This window comes from Camelus bactrianus, chromosome 10, assembly GCF_048773025.1.
Source record: "Camelus bactrianus isolate YW-2024 breed Bactrian camel chromosome 10, ASM4877302v1, whole genome shotgun sequence".
Classification (NCBI taxonomy): domain Eukaryota; kingdom Metazoa; phylum Chordata; class Mammalia; order Artiodactyla; family Camelidae; genus Camelus; species Camelus bactrianus.
This window is the reverse complement of record NC_133548.1, coordinates 72,043,113-72,050,483: the sequence shown is the minus strand read 5'-3', so window position 1 is coordinate 72,050,483 and position 7,371 is coordinate 72,043,113. Positions and strand designations below refer to the sequence as shown.

The window sequence follows — 7,371 nt, the reverse complement described above, 5'->3', positions numbered from 1 at the left end:
TCAACGGCGCGTCGTCAGCGAGAGCCCTCACGTCCCCGCCCCCGACTCCGCCGCCTCCTCCCCTGGGAGCCGAGAGGGCGCCCCTCCTCTGCGCTCTGCGGCAGCGCGTGACCGTCACGTGGGGCGTGGCTTCGGCGGGGAGCGGAGGGAGGGACAAAAGGCCCGCAGCGTATGGGATGGTTACGCCACTCACACTTGGAGGAGAGCTGACGGGACAGAGGTGCAGGCCAATCGCAGTCAGGCCTCTGGAGGCAGAGAGACTGGGGTGGAGACTTCGGAGACTGCAGTTGCAGGTGGGTGATCTCTGGGCTCTGAGGAGTGGGATGGCAGCGCCTTGTTCCTGGGGACCAGCATCGGCCCCTGTTATCCACAAGGACAGGATTCTCTTGGCTTCAGCTGCCTCTGCCGCTCCTGAGTTTTCCTCGGCGGGAGAGGTTTCTGTGGCTGGAGGGGCGCTGCATGGTGCCCCCAGGAGTTGTGTTTCCTCCCCCAGCCCCTTAGGCAGAAGCCCCGCGGCTCACCTAGATAATTGCTACCCGTAGCTGCCCGCCCTGAAACCCGCCTGGGAAGACTGGGGCCGAGCCGCTGCTCTGCCCCCAGTGCGGGGCGTCGGTTCTGCCTGAAACCAGGGCTGCTAAGGAGCATCTGATCTAGCGCTGACACTGTGTTGAGGCCATAAAGTGACCTAGGTGCTGTTTTTGCGATTGCCAAGCCTGGGCCAGAGCCTTAGGGAGAGAACAGGATCCTGTTGTTGACGCACCGGTGGTTCCATTGTTAAAAGAGGTCCTTGCTTTGAAAGCAACAGAACCAAATAATTTAGGGAGCCCTCCATAGTTACTCTGTGTCTCTGTTAGTTACTTGCTCCGGATCAGAGATCTTTGCGGGTTTTGGTCCAGGGAAAAGTTGATCTCTGACCATGAATGTAAGTGCCTCATCGTGTGGTAGATTAAATGCCACCCTGGGATTCAGCCGATTCCCCTCTTTGGCTGCCAGGGAATGTTAGCTAAAGGCCACCAGTAATAATAACACAGTTCTCTGCGGATTATTTCCATCTTTAAGATGGGTTCTCTTCTGTTTTCATCTATATTTGTTTCTTTTAACTTTTCGAGATATCATGAACTTCCTCCAATCATTTGCAAGTCGATGGGATCTTGAACACATACAAACACAAATCCTTAAATGGCTGTAAAATGAATTACTGTCTTGATGTATCAGTGTAGCTAATACTAAAATCCTGTGTCAGGTACTGTATCAGCTTACCATCTGCAGAGCTTACAATCTGGCAAAGACGACAGAACATGTACCAAAAACTCTGATAGAAGAAAATGTGAAGCTATGTAAAGTATAAATTATCTACTGATTACAGATCAGCAATGATTACAACTTTAACTTTATGCATCTAAGAATCATATTAAAACTTTTCCATTCTTGTCTTCTGGAACTGACTTTTACAATTTTGGTATGTTACTTTTCTGTTTCTAAAACAATTTTATATTTGTTATCTGAAACTGAGATCAGAAAGAGTATTTGAAATTATTTAAATTCAGGTTTAGGAATTAATGGTCCACTCTTTTGCCGTTCACCTAAGCTCTGTGTGTTCAGTCTGTAGAGCCTAATACAGGCAGGTAATGCCATGATTATTTGTGCTTATTCTTGCAACTCCAAATATTCTCTTCTCCCACCATCACATTCCTTGTTCCTCTGTATCATTCAGATCTCAGCTTAACTGTCATTCCAAAGAGGATGTCTCTGCGGAACACACGTAAAAAGCTCACTCATCCCACTCCCAACCCCCCAGCCCTAAGCCTGGTACCCTAGTGGGCATTATAGGTTTGTTCAATTTAATCCACTTCTTTATCTACTTTATAAATTCTTGTCTTCATTAAAGGCTTAGCTCAAACCTTACCTTTTCTAAAGATCTACCTCAGAGTACTTAAAAATATATACATTTGGCAATTATTCTAGTACTGCCTTATGACATCTCTCCAATTTGCCTGAAATATTTATATGTGTGTTATCTTGCAAATTAGAAGGTAAACTGCTTGAGGGGGAAATTCATGTGTACCTTGCCTTTTACGGATAATAGACTTCGCATATGTTTTTGATGAACTTTTACACTAGATTTAATTATTTTCGTGAGCTAACACTGATATTTATATTCTGTCTACCTTTACTTTCCTTACTTTTTTCTTGAGGAAATGTAAAGTGTACAGTTACTAACTTGCTTAAATATATTGAATAAACCCCCAAGCTTTATTACGGTATTTTTTATTGCATTGGTTAGGGGGGAAAGGACTGAAGTGATGAAGACTCAGCAGGCTTGTGAGTAATAGTCATCTTGCTGAATCCTGATCTGTGGCTTCTTAGCAGGATTCTGAGAGACTCTTGTTCTGTTTTCAGTGCTTCCACCAATTATCTATGTGACTTTGGGTAACTCACATAACCTCTCCCAGGTCTCAATTTCGATGGAAAAGCATCAGATGAGATCATCTCTTAAGATTCAGTGATTTTTTTTCTAGGTAATGTTCAATTAGCTTTTTATTCCATTGCAAAACTTTCTTTCTAAGACTTCAATAAGTATCTCCGTAATTCTTCCAGTTACTGAAGGAAGAAATCTTGATTTCCCCTTTTCCTTTATCCGATTCCTTTATGGATTTCTGTATCTGATCTGTCCCCAATTCTACTGGTTCTACTTCTAAAATAGAGCTAAAATCCATCCTTTTCTCTCCATCTCCAGTCTCTAGTCTAAACCTCCATCAAGTTTTCTATCTTATCCAAGAAAGGGAAACATTCTCTTCCTGTGTTTGTCCTCCACCATAAGCACGGTAAGCACTTCTGAACCAGCCTGTCTTCAGACTCGAGTCTAGAAGTCCACGCCCTTAATCACAGTGCTAGAAGCTTCCCTGATCAGACTGAGGAGGAGATAGGAAGCCTAAAAAGTGTTGTGGCATAAAAAAGAAGGGGGAACTAATTAACAATGTGAATACTTCTGAGAGGTAAGTAAGACAGAGAGAGAAGTTAGCATTTGACTGCAAGATCGAAGTGTGGTGACATTGACATGAGCCATTTTATTTACTTGTATTTATTTATTTTTATTATTTATTTATATTGATGTACAGTTATTTTTAATGTTTCAGGTGTACAGCAAAGTGATTCAGTTATACATACATATATATATACTTCTTCAGATTGTTTTCCATTATAGGTTATTACAAGATATTGCATATAGTTCCCTGTGCAATACAGTAGTCCTTGTTGTTTATCTGTTTTATATATAGTAGTTTGTATTTGTTAATCCTAGATTCTCAATTTATCCCTCCCCACCCCCTTTCCCCTTTGGTAACCATCAGTTTGTTTTCTATGTCTGTGAGTCTGTTTTTGTTTTGTGAATAAGTTTATTTGTATCATTGTTTTAGATTCCAGATAAAAGTGGTATCATATAGTATTCATCCTCCTCTGTCTGACTTCACTTAGTAAGATAGTCTCTAGGTCCATCCATGTTGCTGCAAATGGCATTATTTATTTATTTTTTATGGCTGAGTAATAGTTCCTTGTGTATATATATCACATTTTCTTTACCCATCCAAACTTGATAGACATTTAGGTTGCTTCCATGTCTTGGCTGTTGTAAATAGTGCTGCTGTGAACATTCGGGTGCATGTATCTTTTCAAATTAGAGTTTTTGCCTTTTCCAGATATATGCCCAGGAGTTGGCTTGCAGGATCATATGGTAACTCTGTGTTTAGTTTTTTAAATGAATCTCCGTACTATTCTTTATAGTGGCTGCACCAGTTTACATTCCCACCAACAGTGCAGGAGGGTCCCCTTTTCTCTACACCCTCTCCGGCGTTTATTATTTGTAGACTTTTTGATGATAGCCATTCTGACCAGTGTGAGGTAATGCCTTATTGTAGTTTTGACTTGGATTTCTCTATTAATTAGTAATGCTGAGCATCCTTTCATGTGCCTATTGGCCATCTGTATGTTTCCTTTGGAAAAATGTCTTTTTAGGTTTTCTGCCATTTTTTGATTGGGTCATTTGATACTGAGCTGTATAAGCTGTTGGTGTATTTTGGAAATTAAGCTTTTGTCACGTCGTTTGCAAATATTTTCTCTCATTCTATATAGGTTGTCTTTCATTTTGTTTATGGTTTCCTTTGTTGTGTAAAAGCTTTTAAGTTTAATTAAGTCCCACTTGTTTATTTTTGCTTTTGTTTCCATTACTCTAGGGGATGGATCCAAAAAAGTATTGCTGAGATTTATGTCAAAGAGTGTTCTGCCTGTGTTTTCCTCTGGGAGTTTTATAGTATCTGGTCTTACATTTAAGTCTTTAATCCATTTTGAGTTATTTTTGTATCCGATGTTAGGGAATGTTCTACTTTAATTCTTCTGCAGATAGCCGTCCAGTTTTCCCAGCACCACTGGGAAAAGACTGTCTTTTCTCCATTGTATATTCTTGCCTCCTTGCTTGTAGATTAATTGACCATGAGTGCGTGGGTTTATTTTTGGGCTTTCTATCCTGCTCTATTGTTCTGTATGTCTGTTTTTGTGTGCCAGTATTGTACTGTTTTTTTTTTTTTAACATTTTTTTATTGGTTTATAATCATTTTACAATGTTGTGTCAAATTCCAGTGTAGAGCACAATTTTTCAGTATCGTACTGTTTTGATGACTGTAGTTTGGTAGTATGGTGTGAAGTCAGGAAGTGTGATACCGCCAGCTTTGTTCTTCCTTCTCAAGAGGGTTTTGGCTGTTAGGGGTCTTTTGTGTTTCCATACAAATTTAAAAAGTTTTCATTCCAGTGACCAGCAATTTTAATATAGTGAAAGAGAGGAACTTGATTGTATTGGGTTGAAATGATAACTAGAGGTGAAGTTACTGCAGACAGTTCTTTAAAAAAGTTTTTCTGAAAGTAGAAACATAGGATGGTAGCTAGAGGAGAATAAAAGATCAAAGGATAGATTTTTGTTTGTTTGATATTTGTTTAAAGATGAGAGATACTAAAATTTGTATGCTAACTGAAAATGCTCAGGAGAGTGGGAGAAATTGTGGATGTAGGAGAAGGGGTGGTTTGTGTGTCTGGTCACCATTCTAAAGTACACTCAGAGGGGAGGACCTCGTCTCTTTTGTTTTTGACTGTATGCCCAGTGTCTGGAGTAGTGCTTACTACAATAATAGCTGCTTTGTAAACTTTCTAATATATGTTGAATAAATGAATGACTTGGATTCTATCTTACCTTCTTTTAATTCATTTTTCACATGTCAGCCAGAAAAATTATTTAAAAAAATAAATCAGATCATGTCCAGTTCAGTCTTCCATAATTCCAGTTTCACTTAGAATAAAATTCCAGCTCCTTGTGGCCTACAGGGCTAGCCTTCTGTTGCCCTGTCTCCCCAGTATTCTTTCTCTCATTAACTATATTCCAGCAATGCTGGCCTTCCTTCATATCCTAGAACTGAAAGACCCTTTCCCACTTCAGAGCTTTATACAGGCTTTCCCTCACCAACCTCTCACCTTCAGAACATATTCAGGTGTCAACTTGAGTGACACCTTCACAGAAAGTCTCTCCCTAATATTGTAGTGGTTGAGAGGATGCGCTCTGGAGCCAGGCTGTCTGGGGTTCCATCCCAGGTCCCTGCTTACTTGCGGGCCATTGTTACCTTCAGTGTTTCCTTCCAAGACGCTGATAACCCGTTGTTCACATTTTGTTGCACATACACGTGCAATGACAAACGTGTTACGACTGCCCCCTGACGTAAGTGATTGTAAGACAATCTGTCAATTTCAGATATGTTAAGCCTCATTTTCCCTGCCTATAAAGTAGGGACAATAGTAGCATCTATTTTATACTGTTGTTTTGAAGGTTAGAGTATGTAAAGCATGTGCTATAGAGTAAACACTATGTAAGTGCTCATTGTTACCGTTGTCATTATCTGAAGTTGAATGCTCCCCCTACTATTCATTTCTATTTCTATTTCCCAGTTGTTTCTTAATAGTATTTATTACAATTTATAATTTGTCAGTCTTCCATTTCAGATACGAAACATCAGGAAAGCAGGGATAAATAATATCTGCCTTTATTCTCCATTCTCTAGTGCCTTATTTAGTACCTGGCAGAGAGTTAGCACTCTACAATAAATATTGAATAGAATAAGCCAGAAATCATACTCTATATTGAAACATCAGTTACCAAACTAGTATCATTGAAAGATCTGATTAAATCAAAGTCCAGATCAGCCTCAGCACAGCTTTAGTTTAATATTCCGTGTCTATCAAGTTGCATATGCTTTTTTGTCATTACTTAGTATCAAAGATTTGGTTCTTAGGCTTGATTCTTGTACTTTTATTGATTCATTTTTAAAAAGTCAAATACTAATGGAAAACATTAGAAGAAAGAACGAGAATAGCTTTAAAAAGTGATTCAACGTTTTGGGCAGGAAGATGCTTCATTGAAGCTGAGATACATTTTTAAAAAATACGCAATTGTTTTACGTGCTACTAAGAAAGAAAAAAAATGCTGTTTTAACTATGACACAGCTTTTCATCACTTGGAATTTTTTGTACTTAGGGAAAGCCCTTTAAAAAAAAAATCATACCAACCTTGTACACCCATTAAAGAAATATAAGCATTTCAGTATTGGAACAATAAGTGATAATTTGTTACTTGTTAAAAAAAAGTCTGTGTGTATATATATGTGTATGTATATATATATATATATATATATATATATACACACACATACAAATTAATTAGCTGAGATGCTTATATTCAGAGTCTATCTTTTCTAATTCACCTTCAACTCCAGAGTCTCAGTGTCCATGTTTTTCTACATAATATTGTTTTCTGTTATCAGGAGCATCGGTGATGCATCATTTCATAAATGAATGTCCATTATTCAGGATTTTCTTTTAAGACACTGATACGTATCCTTCACATTTTGGTGCATCTAATGACAAATATGTTATGACTGCTATTTAACTGGAAGTGATTGTAAGATTCCTATCTATCAATTTCAGATATGTTAAGTGTGAAAAAATGTGTGTCTTAACATTAGTGAAATATGATGTTGAATTTACAGAATAACTTGGAGGAAAAAAATTGCTTTACAGATCTTTTACCAAGATTTAAGAATTAACATAATATTACTGGCTAAGTGTATGTTATTATTGATTTTAACTACTTATATTTATATACCACTTGACAATATTAATCTAATAGTCATTATTATCATTTAAGCATCACAACAGTACAGTGTAATTGGTGTGTCCACTTGGCAGATGAGGAAACCAGAGCCTCACAGAGCCTCAGTAGGTGTCACTTCGTAATTGATGGACAATTTAGGACTCTGTTCCCTCAGCTCTGAATCCCAG

General features: G+C 38.5%; 1 protein-coding gene across 1 annotated transcript in view; it reads left to right on the top strand.

Annotated features, from left to right (window-relative positions):
• Nucleotides 1-110: 110 nt before the first annotated feature.
• Nucleotides 111-7,371, top strand: part of KBTBD3 (kelch repeat and BTB domain containing 3) — a 41,173-nt gene continuing 33,912 nt past the window's right edge. Inside the window, exon 1 of the mRNA XM_010947150.3 lies at nt 111-293. The gene's annotated coding sequence lies outside the window, so the exon portion shown is untranslated. The remainder of the gene's footprint in view (nt 294-7,371) is intronic.